The 20391-nt window shown below is 44.3% G+C and overlaps 1 protein-coding gene across 1 annotated transcript in view; it reads left to right on the top strand.

The window, feature by feature from the left end:
- The first annotated feature begins 6152 nt into the window (after positions 1-6152).
- The window catches only part of CREB1 (cAMP responsive element binding protein 1), a 52612-nt gene continuing 38373 nt past the window's right edge, over positions 6153-20391 (top strand). The window contains exon 1 of the mRNA XM_045032560.1: positions 6153-6461. The gene's annotated coding sequence lies outside the window, so the exon portion shown is untranslated. The remainder of the gene's footprint in view (positions 6462-20391) is intronic.

Consider the following 20391-nt stretch of genomic DNA (forward strand, 5'->3'; position numbering starts at 1 on the left):
AATGTCAAGCTTTTAGTGAAAAATCAGAAACCAAAAGATTTTGACTGTGGAAGAAACAAACTCCACTCTCAGGTTGGAAGCAACAAAATCAGGGACAGCTTTATTCAGGACATGCAATTGCAAAGGAAGAACGCAGCTTCCAGAGAGCATCTCTGCCTCAGTTTCTCCAAAGTACAAGCAAAATCACACAAGCATTTATACCTCTTTGTGACGTGCATTAATTAAAAACATCTGCTTTTTATTTAAACTATTTGCGATCTAGTCCAGTATTTTCTCACTTTCTCTTCTCAAACATCGTTATCTCAAGGCTGGGTCACACTAACTATTCTGCTGTTTTCTACTCGCTTCTGACATGAGCCCTGCTTCTACAAGTCTCACGATATTAGGCTAAGACTTAACAGAACAGTTGCTCTGTCTCTGACACTTAAATGGCTGCACTTAAACCCTCTCTTTCTTTCCCTGCTTTTCCACACTCCCCGCTTTTGTGCTTCCTTTAGCACAACTAACGTTCTTAAACCTCCAACTGCATCAAGCCTTGTATTTCTGTTTCTAGCTCAGGAGGATCAGAATCAACCCTATAGTCTTAACTGGATATAATGATAATGCATGATTAGTGTGAACATGAAAGGTATTTTTGTTAGTACATTCCTTACAACAACAATAACATATTCCTAGACTAAACAAAAGCAATACAAGCATTAATGTCCCCATTGTAATAATATGCTGGGGTTGTTTCATTGCCTTAATTACATAGCACATTACATCATAATTAGTACACAAAGTAGACACTCTATAGGCTGTATAAAAAGCATGTTTTTCAATTTGATATATATTCTGAAGCACATGGATTTGACCCTGTAAGTCAGACATTTTCTGAATCTCCGGTAGGAGTGAGCATAAATTTTGAAACTGGTCAGGTATCAAAGTGGTCCAATTAAAAGAAATCTGATACCTAAGGTCTAATTGGAGGGCTTTGTCAGCTGGCCAATAAATAATGTGATTTCCTGCAGCCGTGGTGAGATTAAAATGCATGTCTAGCAAAGTGGTGGCCTTAACATATACACAGCTATCATTAGCTTGGAACAGGAACTGTCCTGTCAGGGTAGTTCCTTGTCCCATACCTTCCCAACAAACTTTGTCAAACACTGTGACAACTTCCCCTTGCTTCAATTTCCTTACGCACTGAAGCTGCGGGGGTTCTAAGGGCCATAATGTCCACTGATTTTCTATTCCAATCCAAATATAGAGTGTTATTCCAGAAGCACTAACAACAAATTGGCTAGTCATACCAGGTGGTCTAATCTCCCAGATGTCACGGTGAATAATCCAGTCCCACATGCATCCTCCCCATGGACCTGACAGGATTTGGTATGTGGGAGCCCACACCCCTCCTACCGGCCCATATGCTTGGGAGGAGCACTGCGAGTATATACAACTCCAGCCTGAAAATCTCTGAGTATGTCTCCATGGCCACAAATCAGATGACATTCCTGAGGTATCTGTAAGGGCAGTAGGCCACACCTCATGCTTGAGATCACTCCGAATGGCAAATCCTGAATCTCTGAACATGCCAGATCCCACTGCAATTCCTTTCCTGCCTCAGTGATCTTCAATACCATCTCTGGCAACAGCTCCTGGGTCATTGACCTAAGGGCAGAAATAACATGTAATTCACCAACTCCAGCTTGCACCTGGGTCAGCTGTGCTCCAGTAATAAGACCAGTGGCCTTTTCTAGTTGAACACAAAACACAATTCCTATTGTGCCAATAAATGCATGGTATGTTGATTACTTTTCAGCTGGCATCTGCTTTTTCTGATTTTCTGAAAGAAAAAAGAACATATGTCTACCCCTTCTGGGCAGTCAGTCATTACTTAAAATATTTCCTTTTTATACAAATACCCTTGTTGATTTGAGGCAAAACAGAGGAATTACCCATATTTTCTTGTGTTTGTTTCATAGAAGCCACTGAAACCTGGGCTGCCTATCTTATCAGTTAGATAATTTTCATTAACACAGATGATTCTGGCTTGCTTCTGGAGCCAAAGCTATCCACAACTTAAAGATTCTTACTTTAAAAGGGTCACAATTAACTTTACCAGACTTTTGATTGCCTTTTACTTTTAACTCCTGCTTTCAAACACAAAGCGATCTGAAAGGGAGACAACATTTATTGTAGTCCCTTATAGCCTAATAGGATTTTAATTAAGTAGCACTGTATAGTTGCATTCCTTTGGAAAAAGGTCCATTTTTCTTCAAAATGCCTGCAAAGAAACCAAGAATTCTTTTTCTTTCTAGTCAGGGGTGGTTCTAGGAATTTTGCCGCCCCAAGCACGGCGGCACGCCGCGGGGGGCGCTCTGGCGGTTGCCGGTCCCGCGACTCTGGTGGACCTCCTGCAGATGTGCCTGCGGAGGGTCCGCTGATCCCGCGGCTCCAGTGGAGCATCCGCAGGCATGCCTGCGGGAGGTCCACCGGAGCCCTGGGAACAGCGGACCCTCCGCACGCATGCCTGCGGGAGGTCCACTGGAGCCGCCTGCCGCCCTCCCAGCGACAGGCAGAGTGCCCCCCGCGGCATGCCGCCCCAAGCGCACGCTTGGCGCGCTGGGGTCTGAAGCCGGCCCTGTTTCTAGTATTTTACAAAGTTCAACTGCTTAATTCCCTCCAGCAACTACAGAGTTAACTTCTCACTTTACTTCCTTAAATCACTTGCTTATCTCCCAAAACTACACCCAATCAACTCAGATTTTACCATTCCAATTATTGTTCCAGGGATTTAAGTTTCCTATTCCTGTAATTACTTACTCCTTTTCTTTTACTATGTCCTCCAAGTTTCCAAGCTGTTTTCCAATGTCTCTATTTGTTGCCTGCGTGCTTGGGCCCGATCCTGCTTTTCTCGCTGAACCATCCCTTCCATGGGCACCAGATTTGTTCCACTACCAGTTTAGCTATGAGGCTGGGCTTCTCAACTAGCCCCCACCCTTCCTGGTCTCTTCCCTTAAACATTCTTACTCACAAGGCTACCTGAGTCCTCCCCCGTGAGGCTTGCCACCTGGGCAAAAATGCATGGCCCATGGGTGTTTAACTATTCAATTTTCTCTTTGTGGCAAACACACTGCTGTTACGGTGTATGCTGAGCACAAATGGTTAAATTTTGACAAGTCCCTGAAGGACTGGTACTTGCATAGCCAGTGCTTCCTTTTCTGCCTGGAAATCCTGTCTCAAGGCTTGCAACTTGCCCTGGGCATAGGTTTGAGTTGCTGCCTGGTTCATGATCTATGCTCTTAATTGCTCAATTCTAGTTTTCAAGTACACATCTCTTCCCTTTTCCCCCAACTCCTCTTTGTACCCAGGCATGCTATAGCTAAGGTCATGTGCACCAAGGATTATAGCGTGGAGTGAGACTCCCCGACTCCTCCCCTCCACCAACCTGGACTTCTACAACCAGGATTACACCCACCTGCACTCTGTCCCCACCAACAGGGGTGGAGAGAGGAATGCTAAACCCCTCTCCGGTTCTCAGACTTACTTCGGCTGAGAGTGGGCACACCTTTAATCATGCAATCCTCAACATATAACACCAACAGTACCAAGCAACGCAAACATAAAATAACAAGGGCAAAACAAATAGATGGTGTGCATTCTGCAGGGCTCCCCGCTTTTCTCAATTTTCTACCAAACTGAGACAGATTTCTATTACCAATTTATCCCTCGTGTCTGGTGATCAGGCTGACACTGCAGGATCATTGGGGGAAGATAAAGAAAACACACCATATGACTGAATTTTAAAGCTTCTTTAATAAAATAATCAAACAACAACAGAGAGTGTTGGGAACGCTCCCACATCACTCAGGGGAAGAAAAACATTAATGCTGCAAGCTTTAAGCCACTTTCATACTCACACACATACATCCAGACTGGCCACGTCTGTATATAACGTCCAGAGAAGGGGGGGGAGGTGGACGGGAGATTATCCTGTATAAAGCTTGTCCAGAGATATGCTGTGCAATCTCCAACTTGCTTCTGCTCTTGGGAGGGTTGCTCTTTTACGCCCTTGGGTCTCCTGCGGTGTCTCTTTCAGAGATTCCAGTCCAGGCCAGCTGCCTGTGGCTTCTTCAGTGTCCCCAAACCACGCTGGCTCCAGGGGGACATGAAGCTCGGCTCCTCCTTTCGCTGTTTCATCTGTATTTCCCATCTCTGCAGCCTCTAAACTTTGTTGGTTTTTTTATGCTTTGCATGGTCTGTGTCGATTCTTGTCCTTGAACGCAAAGCAGCTTTCTCCTTATCTCTAGGCCAAGCTGCCTTTTCAAATTAACCCGTTAAACATTTTTTAACTACTTCAGTCAAGTGTTCTACAGATTGAATACTGACATTGTGTTCAGCAAAGTAACAGGCCATTCTAATCTCTGCATTTTTAACTTGCTCTTCAAATTTTTGTGCTTTTTTAATTTCACAATCTTGTTTATTAAACATATCCTCAATTTTCTTTGTATTAGATACTGTCTCAACCTTTTGTTTATGTTTTTTACCATTAGCGTACTTATCTAACTCATTAGTACCTGCCTGGATTTTTACATCACATTTGAAATAAGCTCAAAAACTATTGTTTTCTACTTTCTGCAGCCAGTCTTGAAGCCACAAGTCTTGAAAGGCTTTTTTGAAAGTAGATGGCTTCTCTTTTGGTGGAAGTTCACCCCGAGTCCTCAATATTCTGTCGGGAGTGCTCTCCCGTTGTTTTCGTTTCGACGTGGACGGATCTTTGTCTGCTCCTGCAGTCCTCTTTCTCTTCTCACCAGCCTTACCGGTCTCTTTATTCATTTTTTACTTTAGATAAAAAATGGAAAGAGATCTCTAAAATAATGGAATGCGATAATTAGTATAATGTATATTTCAATTTATATTTCAATCAAAGAAGGGAACATATTATATATTATTACCTAACACAGTAGGTGAAGATATTTAATATTTGCTTGGAGGAAGGTGCTGTTACAAATTTATGAACAGCCAAATGCTCTGGTCCACATTCTCTGTGCAACTGCAAGCACGAAATACAAAATTTTAGAGATTTAATGACAGATCAAGAAACTAATCATAATGAGTAAGTATTGCAATATATTTAATTATTGGAAGAAACCTTACCTTTAATAATATATGGAGATATACCTCTCTCATAGAGCTGGAAGGGACCCTGAAAGGTCATTGAGTCCAGCCCCCTACCTTCACTAGCAGGACTAAGTACTGGTTTTTCCCCAGATCCCTAAGTGGCCCCCACAAGGATTGAACTCACAACCCTGAGTTTAGCAGGCCAATATTCAAATCACTGAGCTACCCCTCTCCCCCAGAAGAGAAATTTGATAACCATCTCCTCATTACCCACCAGCCAGCTGTTGCTGAGGTTGGTTTGTTGTGAGTGCATGTGCGCACTTCTCACTTTACTTGTGCCGTCATAATATAGTAGGTTGAACCACCACCAATAGGAGAGCAGCACAGCCCCATTATGAAAATCACATGACAAATATTCACCAATCGAAGAACGCATTTTGAGGGACATTTAAAACACGCGCAAATATTTTACTTTTTATGAAAACGTCCCAGGATTTTTGAGATTTGGAAAGTCTTTTACTTTTTATGATTTTTTTCCCAGGATTATTTAGGTTTTGAATGAAAATTCCCCATTTCCCAAGCTGAAACATTTTACTCAAAAATTCCCAGATTTGGGGAAATTTCCCAGGCTATAGAAGCACTGGCTGGAGCCTTGGCCTGACCCAGTATGGCCGCTCTTCTATTCTTTATTCCGGCAGGTGTTAGGCTCCGCCAACCCCAATCGGGAATTTCCGCGCTTCTCCCCCGCACTTCGGGCATTTCCGGAGAGCTGAGCTCTCCGTTCGGGGCCACGCCCAGCGACTCTCTCCTCCTGAGCTTCGGTCATTTCCGGGCACTTTCGGGGGTTGCTGTTAGTTTCCGACGGCTGCCCCGCGCTTCGGCCGGGTCCGTACGTATTCGGGCGCCGGCGTGAGTTTTCGTGCCAGTCGTCCCGCGCTTCGGTTTTTTTTCCGTACCCGTTCGGGCATTGCCGTGAACGAGGTCGGCGGTTCGGCCTTTTCCGTGTTCATTCGGGAGTGGCCGTGACCACAGGTCGGCGCTTCGGTCTTTTCCGGATGGATTCGGCTGTTTCCGTGCTCTCCGGTCGGCGGCGTTCGGGCGCCGCCGCGCGTTGTGTGGCTTCGGCCTTCTCCGTGAGCGCTCGGCGTTTTCCGCGCGGGGCCGCGGCGCTCTCGGCGCTTGCTCCCTGGCTGGCTCTCCTCAGTCGGCCGCTGCCTGCCTGTCGCCGGGCTGGGAGAGCCTTGTGTGTGAGTGACGCGGCGGAGGTGTAGTTTGACGCGGTGTGTTACGTGGGGGAGAGAATAAAACTGCGGCGAGAGCCTAGGCGCGAACGAAAGCAGTGACGGAGCAGCCCGTAACCGGTAAGAGGAGGAAGGCGCCCAGCCGAGGGGGGGATGGAGCCGGCGGGGCGCAGGGAGCAACAGGCGCAGGACGCGGCCCGGCCTGCACCGCCAGCGGGAGGGGCGCCCGCTTTAAAGATGGAGCCGAGCCGAGCCCTGCAACATCCCCGCCGCCGCCGCTCCCGCTCCGAGCGCGGCGAACAAAGAGTAATGGCGGCTGGAGCCGGCCCGCAGCCCCTGTGGCTGCCGCCAGCGCTCGGCGCGGCGGGGGCAGGGGGAGCAGCAGCGGCGGCTGCGGTCCCTTCGCCTGGCCGCGGGGGGAGAAGGGCTGGCCCCGTAGGGAGCGCTCCTTTCCCGCCTCCGGAGAGAGCCCTGCTGCGGGAGCGCCGGCCGGGACCCGGGCGCCGCCGCTCCCAGGAGCCGCTGTCAGGGAAGTGGCGCCTCGCTAGTGCCTTGTGCCCCCCACAGCCCGCGCTGGTCCCGCCGCGGATCGTCCCCCCGGGACAGCGGGTCCCCTCAGCCCGCCCCCCACGGATCGTCCTCCCTCAACCACCGCCCAGAGCCCGGTCCCTTCCCCCTCCCCCCCCCGCCGCGGATCAGCCCCCCAAAGCCCAGCCCGGCTCCGCACTGGATCGCCCGCCTCCCACAGCCCGGGACGGACTCCCCCGCGCCCCCCACTGAGCTGCCCGGCCCCCGCCGTGGATCGGTCCCCTCCACCCCTCAGAGCCCGGCTGCTTTCACCGGCCCTCTCAAGCTTGGCCAGCCCCATCGCGGATCGTCCCTCTTTTCCCCCCTCCCCCCACAGCCCGGCCGGCCCCGGAGCAGGTCTCTTCCCCTTTCCCCCCGTCAACATGCGAGAGTAGGGCGATATTTTACTCTTCAAAGGTGTTTTTGAAGCCTGCAAGGGCTGCGGGCAGACAGTTCAGTTCTAAGGGTCAGTTACTGTGAACACAGCCGATCCCGTATGGCACAAAATCTCTTAGATTAAAGCTGAATTTTAAAAGCTTTTTCTCGTCATGCTTATTCCATTCAGTTTGGATACTGAACAGTCTAGTTAGTTTCACTCGTTTTATAGTCAATTTCACTTTCCGACTGGTATGCTGCACTGTGCTGTCTCGGAATATCTGCTTTAAGAAACTGTAATTAAACTCTATAAAAACACGTGTAGTGGTTTTAGCTTGTTACAGAAATAGTTTTTCTCCAATAAAAACTTTTTAAGAGTTTGTTTGGGGCCAGACTTGATTTGATGGGATCCTCTTTCAAAGTGGGGTATGCAAATATTCAGTTCAGAAAGGCCTGAAGAAGAAACTTTCCCAAAGTCTACCACCACCTTGTTTTTCATTAAAGTTCAGTCGAAACACTGAAGAGGCTTATATCACAGAGCAAATAATAAAGATTCGGATCTCTGTTCCTAGCATATTCCTGGTATATAGTAGTAGAAAGATACACAATGTTGCTAATACTTTAAAATACTAAAAAAAATGAATTTCACCATAAGTATAACTGTACTTAGTTATAAGTATAACTGTGTAGTTAGCTTTGGTTCAGCGCTCACTCTTCCCACTGAAGAAACTTTCAGTGGGAGTTCTGCAGACAGAATGATAGTTGGATTGGACCTGTACTATTCCTCAGTATTTCTGTTAATATTTGCTATCTCTGCCATGTTGCCCATAATTCTGAAAAATCTTTTTAGATATTTTATACTTCTTTCTGATAATTGTGACTGCAATTTTTGTTCCTTCCTCTTCAATGTCCATACTAGAAATTCTTAATCTGGGATTTTTCACGTGCTGTTGTACACCTGCTTCAGCCTTAGGATTCTGCATCTTCTTGTACAGTAACCTTTTAAAATACTCTGCAGCTAATTTAAGGGAACAGTGTTTTCAACTTTTATTTTTTTTTAAGTACTTGTGATACAAGGGTGCTGGAACCTGTGGGGGAGGGAGGGTGCGATGAGGGGGCCTGGCCCTCTCACTTTATCAGCTCCCCCCTCATGAAGCACAGCCCCTCCTGGTGCTGCTTTGTGCCTGCCCAAGGGGGTGGGGGTATGGCTCCCTGGTCCCCCCACTTCTGCAAAGGTTCTGGCGCCCTTGTGATTCCTAAAGTAGGTTTAAAATTTTTTTTTTAAATTCTTGTTTGTTTTTATAAAGTACATGTGACTTTGTCTTTTCCCTCCAAAACAACTTTTTCCTTTTTTTTAATATATAAACTCACACTAGGAACCCAGTGTTTCTGGAAAAACTCTAGCCATCAACTCTGTGAAAGAAATAAAACTCTTCAGTTAGGGGGAAAAAATCAATTTTTAACTTTTTCCAGAGGTTCTTAGATATAAGCTGGAAATTATGTAGGAATATTGAGTGTCTCCTTCCAGTCCTGCAAAGAGATGACTGTAAAGGGTTAGAGTACCATGTGTTGATGGATTATTGGGGTTAAAAAAATGTTCTGAAATACTCTGAGTCTCTTCATTCCCCTTCTGTATAGCTGGTTTTATGTTTTGTTTTGTTTTTTTGAGACGCTTTTAGGCCTCAGTCCTGTAATCAGGTCTATTTGTACCAATTAGAATGCAAGATTGGGGTGTTTAAAATGCAGCAACTGTATAAACCTGGGATGTCCCAAAATTAATTTTTTAAGACAGTTTATCATTCACAAAAAATATTGGGTTCTTGCCTCTTTTCAGTGGAAGCCACATACAACTTCTGATTCCTGCATTGAGCAGTATAAACTTGACAATAGAGGAGTGCTTGAAAATCTTAGGAAACTGAAGGGCTGATATAGCACCATTTCCATTGATTTCAGGGGGCTGGTGATTCAGTGATTAAATATAACATGCTTTTGTTTTGTGTAATTCATTCTTAGTGAAGTGGATTTTGTTTTTTAGTACAAAAGTGTAAGTAAAGTGACAGTAAAAACTTGAATCTTATTATTTCACATCTGCGAGACTTACCTCTCATCCCTCCCAAACCTGTTCTATTTGAGGATAGGAAGGAAGATGCTAAATCACTGCTTTCTAACCTGCAAAATACCTGTTTAAGAATTTTACTATTCCCCTCATCAAAATATTAAAGCGTAAATTAGTTTGCTGTGAATGTGTCTATATTTTTGTCAATAAACTTAATGCCCTCTTTAGATTGTATGGGAATCTTGTCCTGGGAAGGGAGGAGACTGAACTTCTAGCAGAGGGGAGAGGCCAGCCCATTGGGTGTTGGCTACCCAGTTGGACTCTGGCTCCACTGTGGAGTGGCTTATGTGCTACCACCGCTTTGGCTTCATAGGTCAGAGTGGGAGTGGGACGGGGGTAGTGGTATCTCCCAAGTACTGATATCCTTAACATGAGGGGGTAGACCTTCAGAACCTGATTATTCCTTACTTGCTTTAATCATCAGTGACATAACTAACAATATTGACATTAAGATTATCCTAGGGTCCATGTGCAAAACAAAACTTGCACTGGTGGTGTTATGCTGCTACAGTCATCAACTGTAGATGTGCCACACTGACACGAATTACTGCAGTAAATCACTGTTCTGCTGGAATAAAAAGTATCAGTACAAGCCCTGTCTTGCACTAGTGCAGAGCTTTACATCACTATGTAGCTGCAAATGTTGTTAATGTAGGTAAGGCCCTACTTAGGCATTTGTAAAGATAAAGTAGATATCACTTATCAGTTACACGCTACCTTCCCATCTTCAGTGCTTTCTTTGCAACTAGCAGGCCTGGCTGGAGTCTTTTATTGATAGGTATGAGCACATCAAGAACAGAATGGCAATCTTTTTAAATTTTTTGTGTGTGTGTGTGTATATATATATAACTGTCCAAATTTGAGCATTGATATTACATACTCTTACATCTTGTAAAGTTGTTTATGATACAGTTGGCGTGTTAAAACTTTATTATTTGTATTGCTATCTCACTGGAGCTGAATCCTTAAAGTAAAATGTCAAGCTACCTTGTCTGTGGTCAGTGATTATGAACATCTGTAATCTTATGTCTGACTGTTGAGAAGACTCCATGGAGATGAGTGTTTCTCTTCCACTTCTCCCAGTTGTTTCCCTATTCAGCTGCCAATATTTGGTAAATGCTTCACACCTTTACATTTAGACCATAGAAGTGCAGCATATTTTAAGAAGAAAGACAGGAGTGCACATTCCCATGCTGCTTTCTCCCTGATGTTGGCAAAAGCAGTCGTTTGAAATAGACAAGGATTTCCTCAGTTTCCTATTCCCTCTTGTTTTCCCTGGTACACTACCCATCTAGGAGAAGAAAACAAATTGTGGGAGTCTCCTGATAGGCAAGGGTAAGAAAATTGGAGGAAGCATATTTAGCTGTTAAAATACAGCTCTAAGCATTATCTTGCTACTGTGTCTGACTCAATGACTCATGCATAACCTTGCGCAAATCCTAATTATTGTGCATCCATTTCCACCTTAATAAATGGGCATACCTGCCTATCTCACCAGAGTATTCCAGGGGTGGTTGGTTGTTATGCATTTTGTGATCCTTGGGTGAGCGGGGCTAAAATAGTGCTAAATACATAGGAATTGCCATTCTGGATCATACTAGTGGCCTGGCCCTAGTGGTATCATACTCGTGGTCTGACAGCTAAAAAAGCTAACAATGTTAGGAACCTTTAGGAAAGAGATAAGACAGTTTCATAAGGCCATTATATAAATCTATGGCATGCCCACACCTGGACTGCTGCATGCAGTTGTGGAAGTCCTGTCTCAGGAAAGATAATTAGGAATGGAAAAGGTACAGGGAAGGGCAACAGAAACAATTAAGAGAATGGAACAACTTCTTTATGAGGAGAGATTAACAAGACTGGGACTGTTTAGGTTGGAAAAGAGATGACTAAGTGGGGATATGATAGAGAGCTACAAAATCATGAATGGTGTAGAGAAAGTGAATAAGGAAGTGTTATTTTCCCCTTTGCATAACACAACAACCAATGGAATTAATAGGCAGCAGATTTAAAAGAAAAGGAAGTACGTCTTCACACAACGCAGTCAGCCAGTGGCACTCATTGCCAGGGGATGTTGTGAAGGTCAAAAGGATAACTGGGCTCAAAAAAGAACTCTACGTTCCTGGAAGGTGGGTCCATCAATGGCTATTAGCCAAGATGGTCAGGGATGCAACCCCATGCTCTGGGTGTCCCAAAGCCTCTCACTGCCATATGCTGGGACTGGATGGATCACTTGATAATTGCTCTGTTCTGTTCATTTACTTTGAAGCATCTGGCATTGGCCACTGTTGGAAGATAAGATATTGGGATAGATGGGCCATTGGTCTGGCCTAGTTTGGCCATTCTTATGGTCTTATGTCTGGTCTGAAGTACTGCCTCCAACAGTACTCAGCATCAGCTGCTTTAGAAGAAGGTGCTAGAAACCTGATCATGGACTTTTGTTACTCTGCTCTAGAGGCAGTTGGCTGATGCCCTGAAGCATAAGCATTTATGCCCTTTATGTACATTTTCATACTGTTTTATGTGACTAACCATATAAATCTCTAATCCTTTATTAAGTATTATTTGAGTGATAGCGTATTGGGTTGAGGATAATTTTGTCCCTCATTCCCTTGGGTTAGGCAGGGTATTTTTTTTGAAGGGAGAAAGTGCCTAGGATTGCTCTGTAGACAGACCCTTTCTATTCCTGATAAATAGAGTCATCCTTTCAAGAACAGACAGACTAGGGGAAAAAAATCCTATTGTCCAGCAGCCTGGGACAACCAAGAACCCAATCTGAAATTTACTTACTACCTTCCAGACAGACTTAAATATTAAAATTATGGATGCATTTATAACAAAGGATGGATGATATGGACTTATTCTTGTGGCTGCAGTGCTGAGTGGCTTATGTAAATTTGAATTTTTTTATATGTGCAATATAAATTAAAATGTGATGCAGCAGTTTCAAATATTTCACAATCGCACACTTATCTTGTCACATTCATTATTTCATTGTCTTCCTGGGGCACTTTTTACCTTGTATGTTATCCTTTCTCAGCTCTGTTTCCTTCCTTGATCATGCTTTTATTATTCATCTTGTTAATTTTTCAACCTCCCTGCCCATTTCTTGAGCTTTCTGTTACTGTAATTGTCTAAATGCTCTCTCTAGCTCAGAGGTGGGCAAACTACAGCCCATGGGACCCTCCTGCCCGGCCCCTGAGCTCCTGGCCCAGGAGGCTAGCCCCCTCCCCTGCAGCCTCAGCTCACTCTGCCACCAGCGCAGTGCTCGGGGCAGCAGGACTGCGAGGTCTCGCTGGGCAGTGCAGCTGCAGAGCCGCAGCCTGACCCAGTGCTCTGAGCTCTGTGCTGCGTGGTGGCGTGGCTGGATCCAGCTGGGCGGCACGGCTACCTGTCCTGCTGCTCTGGGCAGCACGCCTGTAGTACTGCCAGCCACCGGTGCTCCAGGCAGCGCGGTAAGGGGGCAGGGGAGTTCAGGGTGGAGCTTAGGGGATGGAGGTGTGGATAGGGGTCAGGGCGGTCAGAGGGCGGGGAACAGAGGCGTTGAATGAGGGCAGGAGTCCCGGGGGAGGGGGCAGCATCAAGAAGGAGAGGGGGTTTGGATGGGGCAGCAGGGGGCCATCAGGGGACAGGGAAAGGGGGGGTTGGATGGGGCAGGAGTCCCGGGGGGGTGTCGGGGTGAGAAGCAGGGGGAGTCGGGTAGGGGGCGGGCCACGCTAGGCCGTTTGGGGAGGCACAGCCTCCCCTAACTGGCCCTCCATACAATTTTGGAAACCTGATATGGCCTTCAGGCCAAAAAGCTTGCCCGCTCCTGCTCTAACTGCAACAGAATTTCTCAGAACCTTCTGGCACTTTGATTACCTCTCTTCTTCTGTTATGTAGACACTGCTCTAAGCCTTCTGCTTGACATCTCAATAGCAGCAGAGAATAGACCATCATTCTGTTCTGCAAACAGACCCACCAGCACATCTGATCAGGGCTTGAATACGATAACCTTCTTCCAGTATGGGTTTCCATCGAAACCCCCTTGAACAGTCAAAAAAAAAAAGCATGATTTGCCTGAATTGGTCCCTATTCTGCTAAACTCTTCCTCTGGCTCTGCTTCACTGGCAGTACCCTCAAATGTATTTGTGTGTGCCCTCCACAAAGTGCAGTAGGAGATGTAAGCGGGGCTTAAAAAAATCCAGACCCTAGTGGGGTGTAGACAACTTCCTCTAGAGAGACTATAAAACCAGTATCCTGAAAACAACAGGATTCTGGTCACGCTCTGTGAAACTGATCACAGCCATGATTTTTTCTCTCTTGCTGCTCTAAAAACTCCTGCAGGGGAACAGGATAGGAAGAGTCTTTTCCCTTTTGCTTCATTCTCACAGAGTGACTCCAGTAGATGAAAGTAACAAATGCAGATTCCAAGTATAGGCGGAGGCAAGAACCAATGACTGACTACTTTAACTGCTTCTGTCCACAGTGACCAAAGTCATGTAAACTTGTCCATACTGAAGCTGTGAAAGCTGTGACTGGCCAAAGTATGTGGGTGACCTAGCGGAGACATTCCCCCTTTCAGAAGTGTGCACATGTGTGGGGGGAACATAGCTATCCCTTGTCAAAAGTCATAGGTTGGGGGGAGAGGGGCAAGGAAGGGATCCTTGCAAGAGGCAAGGTGGGAGAACACCTTGGGTCCCCCTTTTTCCAGGTAGACAGGTGAAAGTAAGAACTCCAAAATGTCATGTTCCTTCATCCGAACCTTATAGGTGCTATGATAATATCGATATAAATAATATGAAATGTGAAACCCCCAAACAGAGTCCAGGGGCAGCATCTTGGTGGGGATCTGAGCAGTCCCTTTCAGCTGCTGGAGCAAGGCAGGAAGTATATTTTTCAGGGGACACTGCCCCTTAGAACTCACTGATGATGCTTCCTACTCTGCAGGACAGTGGTGAATTTGGCCTTCGTTCTGTCCTTATCTCAAACGATATGCAGCTTGGCCTCTCTCTTTCGCTCTTTTTTTTTTAGGTAAGAATTGTACCTAAAACTGGATTACCAAGAATGTTGCCAGTTAGGATTAAGGTGCATCGCAGAGCAGTTCACATTTCTTCTGGTTGGTGAAAGCCAGAGAAGAACAATATTGCCCTTTGCTAATAAATAATCCACACTTTTTTCAGAGAAGCTACTGTAAGAAAAATGTAATTGCCTACACAATCCCCAAAAAGCCTGCACTGAACTCAGCAAACCTTTCCAGTTACCATCCCATCTCCAAACTCCCAGGCTTAGGGAAAATAATTGATAAAATAGTGACAATCAAGCTCTGTCTCGTGATTCTGTCAACGTACTGGATACATTGCAATCAGGTACACTAAAAGATGATCTCCTCCTGGAAATGGAGAGAGACTTAATCTTAATGCACATACTGTTTGATATGCCTGTAGTTTTGGCTCCAGCCGAGCATGGGGTTTTCCTTTTCCACTCACATTCATGACATAACTAGAGTAGACCGAGCAGAACTACAGTGGCTCAAATCATTCCTCTTCAACAGGGGACAGAGAGTAGTGATGCTTTTCATCCCAAAGGCCCTGCCCTGTGAGGTCCCTTGAGGATCCATCCTGTTTCCCGTCCTCTTCAGTATCTACATGACTACTTACGGAGATGGTAAGACATCTGGGGCACTGGTGCCAATGGTGTACCATTGACACCTACCTGTCTGTTTTATTTTACACCAAGGCAACTAACAGCATCACAAGCATGTGCCAATGTGTACATGAAATAAATATCTATGAAGAGCAGCTGGCTCAAACTCAGTCCAGCCAAAACAGAAGTGATACTGTTGGAAGCAGGGAAATACATTTAAGAACTAAGCTGGACATTGTCTTCCTTTTCCATCAAAGTCATGTTTGACTAAAAGATAAAATAGCATCAGCACAGGAAAATAAAAAAACACCTTTCATCTGTAGCTGGTTAAGAAACTCCACTTCTTTCTGGATCTGGGCACACTTATCCATGCATTTGTTATCTCCACATTGGATCACTGTAACGTACTGTACCAGGGCTGACCTTAGAAGCAAAGCAGAGACTCCAGTTTTGTGCAGGAAGAGGATTCCCACTACCTCAACAGGATAAGCTGCTGCAGGTACCTCACCCATGTGTTCCACTCCCTCTCCTGGCTCCCAGTCTGATTCCATTGCCAGTTCAAGATCTTAGTCCTGATTTTCAAAGTCATCAATACCTCAGAACCACATCGCCATCCTCTACCTAGCAAGACAGCTATGCTGCTCTGGAGCAATGTAGTTCTTGAAATTCAAGATGAAGTATTAGTGTTCTAGCTTGGGGAGGTTTGAGTGTGGAGGTCAAAGTAATCCAGACTGTGACCACCCATAAGGCATATTGCAAGACCCTCTTTTGAGAATGCCTTCCTACAATGGCCAGACTGATTAAAAATACATGGAAAAACTATTCACCGAGTGATTTTTATTTTTATTTTTTGTAAGGCTTAAATTTAGGAAATTTAGGTTTAGAGTTTTTTTGGGGGTGCTGCCAAAAGTGGCTTACACTTTACATTGTTTTAGTACATTAGGACAATGAGTATAGAGTCAAGTCTCCTTGTGTCACTTAAGAAACAGTTGACAAGAGTAGTGACATTGAGTTAAATGGGGGAGTTCAATTAGAATCTCAGGGTTGGAAGGGACCTCAGGAGGTCATCTAGTCCAACCCCCTGCTCAAAGCAGGATCAAACCCAACTAAATCATCCCAGCCAGGGCTTTGTCAAGGCTGACCTTAAAAACCTCTAAGGAAGGAGATTCCACCACCTCCCTAGGTAACCCATTCCAGTGCTTCACCACCCTACTAGTGAAAACGTTTTTCCTAATGTCCAACCTAAACCTCCCCCTCTGGAACTTGAGACCATTACTCCTTGTTCTGTCATCTTCTACCACTGAGAACAGTCTAGATCCATCCTCTTTAGAACCCCCTTTCAGGTAGTTGAAAGCAGCTATCAAATCCCCCCTCATTCTTCTCTTCTGCAGGCTAAACAATCTCAGTTCCCTCAGCCTCGCCTCATAAGTCATGTGCTCCAGCCCCCTAATCATTTTTGTTGCCCTCCGCTGGACTCTCTCCAATTTATCCACATCCTTCTTGTAGTGTGGGGCCCAAAACTGGACACAGTACTCCAAACGAGGCCTCACCAGTGCTGAATAGAGGGGAATGATCACATCCCTCTATCTGCTGGAAATGCCCCTACTTATACAACCCAAAATGCCATTAGTCTTCTTGGCAACAAGGGCACACTGTTGACTCATATTCAGCTTTTCGTCCACTGTAACCCCTAGGTCCCTTTCTGCAGAACTGCTGCCCAGCCATTCGGTCCCTGGTCTATAGCAGTGCATGGGATTCTTCCGTCCTAAATGCAGGACTCTGCACTTGTCCTTGTTGAACCTCATCATATTTCTTTTGGCCCAATCCTCTAATTTGTCTAGGTCCCTCTGTATCCTATCCCTACCCTCCAGCGTATCAACCACACAACCAATTAAAGCAAGATGACTTTGAGAATTTTGTTTCAAAATTAGTGGAGCCTGAAAGACAAAAGTAGTTGTAGAGAATGGGGTGTGTGTGTGTACAATATTCTTTGTAAGTGTCTCAAAATTTAAGGTGTGACCTTGAGTGCACATGGCTTCTAAAGATTTATTTTGTGCATAATGGAGCGAGTAAAACTTTAAAACAATAACACTCCAGACGTTGAATTCATAGATATTGACTATTGTTCTTAATTCACTACAAACATTTGGCCTCTGTTATTTCTAGCCATCTTGCTTCCAGATGATCACTTCACATAGTAATCCATTAATAAACTAGTAGAAAAAAATCAGTGAACATGTCCATTTTGGTTTTTTTTCTCCTTATGAACTCATTAAACAGATTTTAAAACAAAAGTCTTGTCAGTGTTCATCATGTGACATAACCTCTTATTCATACGTTTGGGGTTGAATATTTGAACTCTCGTGTATATTCCAAACATCAAACATAATGAAAAATGTTTTTTGTTTTTTTAACAATCTATGCCTGTAAAAGCTCCAGTTTATACAGGAAGCAATGATTTTGTACAACCTGACTTACAATAGTGCTTACTTTAGTGCTCTAGATTCTAAAGTGGGTCAGATACATTCAAAATGAAGTTGTCACTTCTGATCAACTTGTAAAATCTGAGCATAGAGAAAGAGTAGTTGTCTGACATTCTGTTACAGAGTATATAGAATTTAGTAATTCTGTTGATCACATCTAAAACTTGACATTCTTGCACTGAACGTCTTGACTCAATTGCCAGTCTTTATAATACAAAATCATTCTGACTGTAAATGTTGGTTTTACCACTTTGGAGCTTCAGCAGTAGATTTTTCAAGTTCCAGTATTTTGCTTCATGCTCAGATGGTTTTAGCATTCAAATCCACTCCAACATAGAAAGGAAAGGTGTGGTCTGGATAATAGAAATCAAGCACTGAGACTAATTTATCATTTACTTTTTTGTGACTGAATAACAATTTTTAGCTACTCAGAGTTGCCACCCAGTGTTATAGGTAGGGAGAGAAGACATGTTTTGTTGTCTGGAATCTATTTAGTTCCAGAATCTTGGGGATTTTCACTAGTATTTTATTTCAAAACATAACCTTACGTACATAATAGATCAGGATGGCACCTCCATTCTGATTGTGATCTCTCTGGGCCATCAATCCAATCCTAAAATGGGATACCTTGATCTGTGTAAGGATTGCACTCTATGTTCACACTGTAACGTTAACCCATGGTCCATAAACAAATTAGTTTGGCTTGAAAGACTACAAATAATGGCACTGCATCTAATACAATGTGTAGTGTTTTTTCTGATACCTGCTTTTATAGCCTTCATACATATGTATCCGTTATACAGATCCTCTAAGAGTAACCGTATAAATCAGATAAGGAAACACCTGTACTGAGGCAATTTCCTTGCTCTCTAGTATAGCTACAAGATTGCCACTTGCACATGGATGTGCGGCATTCAGGTTTAGTAGATTACTGCAGGTCTAATTTAGTGTTCTATGGCTGCAGAGAAGTTTTGAGCTACTGACTTTTTCAGAGGGCAGTAGTTTAAAGAAAGCTGCAACAGGAAACTTAATGTCAGTTCTTTAAAGGAAATTAAAATTTCAGAGTAACTTTGACTTTGTTAATTTAACCAGTATGTGAGGGACTGAATGATCAGTCTGTGAATCTTTGCACTGCAGAGAGAAAACAAAGTCTGCACAAGAGATTATCCTTATTAGACAGCCTGATATCTTAAACCAGCTGCAAAGTATCCCCCAAATATGAGTACAATTCTACTTCACTTTCTTAGGAGACCACCTCTGTTAAGCAACCAGTCTTTGCTCCCCCAACTGGTTGTTTAAACCAAGTTTCCCTGTACTACTAATATACCCTTCACTACCCACTTCTCGGCAGTGACTAGTTATTGCCTTATAGAAAATCATACACTCAACATGCAGCCTAAGTGACTGGGATATGTGCAAACTTCTCCGTAAAGGAGGAACCCACCACCACCACCAGGCCACGGAGGTTCAGGACTACCGTAGCCTCTGGAGCTGGTGGATCAGTTATGTATGCACTGACCCTCACCCAGTGAACTGGTATGTATGAAGCCAATATGGCACATGGATCAAGAGCCTTAAATTCGTTCATCTCACTTTTTCCTGAAGCGGTGACTCTAGGTCTAACTGGATGGGGTCTTCAGAGATTAGAATATTCTTGGGGGAAAAATAAATATTCTATTTAAATGAAAATGTTAGGTCTGCCATCAATTCCAAATCCTGATAAACTCCACACAGTGAGAAACGGGTACATGTTTGCCTCTTCAAGTGGCGCTTAATCTGCCGTTGCTTCTTTCCTGGGTCTCTTGGCATCTTCATTTCCTGTCTCTGTCATTTTTCTTACTGTTCACACACACATTACCCTGCTTTCTGTTCGCTTTGCTCTCTCACTTCCTCTCAAGGGGTCTGCTTTCAGAATTCGCTCTTCTCTCTGTTATTCTGAGCTACCTCGCTCTTTCAGCCAAAGGCCCATCAGATGCTAACGTTCCGAGCCTCCTGCCACTAAAGGAGATTCCCCAAAACATTTCACCTGCTATTAAATAGCAAAAGAGAAGAGAATCACTGTGTTGTACCCCCTTACATTAGGGAGCTGCAGTATTTGAGAGCAGCGGTATAGGGGCCCCCATTTGAGATCATAAACCAAATGCCATATGTCTTAATACTGATGTGATTGTAGCGATGTTTTTTTAACTGCCAATCAAAATGGAAACTGGTTTGTAGTTTAATGCTGGACTCAAGTGACAGTGTTACAAGAGTTCAATTTATGACTTGCTACAGTCACTGGCTTCAAGGTAAGTTGTCAAGAAATGTAAACTCTCAGTGTCCTTTTCGTTCTCCAGTCCTCAGTTCTATACCCAGCATGATTCTGGCCAAAGATAAAAATTAAACCCATTAGCGAACAGAATATTTCTGAGCATGACTGCTAGTTCACCAGGCCTACACTACCTGTCAAGAACTTGTTTTGTAGAAGAGGTAGGTGTCTTAGCATACAGTAGGAGCATCAGCTCCCAGATTCTGCCATCAAAAAATAACCTGACACCTACACTTTACATGGAGTTAAAAACTTTGGCGTTTAAGTCACACTGGCCAAAGTATAGTGATCAGTCAGGTTAGTGGGCTAGTGTGCTGCTACAGTGAGCAAGAGTGCAACTTTCTGAATTATAGTAGCTTCATTATTTTGATCTTTGATATCAGCACCAAGTTAAAAGGTGTGATTGACATTTCATGTTTGTCAGGGGAAAATTTTGTGTGTACTATTAAAGAGAACCACAAAAAAACTCAGTGGGGTTAAAAATAAGGTACTTTTAATTTTTTTTATAAAAGTAAATAAATAAAAAGAAAAGATACCAAGCTGCAGTGAAATACAATTGGAATACAGAAGTGAACA

Source organism: Mauremys mutica, chromosome 10 (assembly GCF_020497125.1).
Source record: "Mauremys mutica isolate MM-2020 ecotype Southern chromosome 10, ASM2049712v1, whole genome shotgun sequence".
NCBI classification, from domain to species: Eukaryota; Metazoa; Chordata; order Testudines; family Geoemydidae; genus Mauremys; species Mauremys mutica.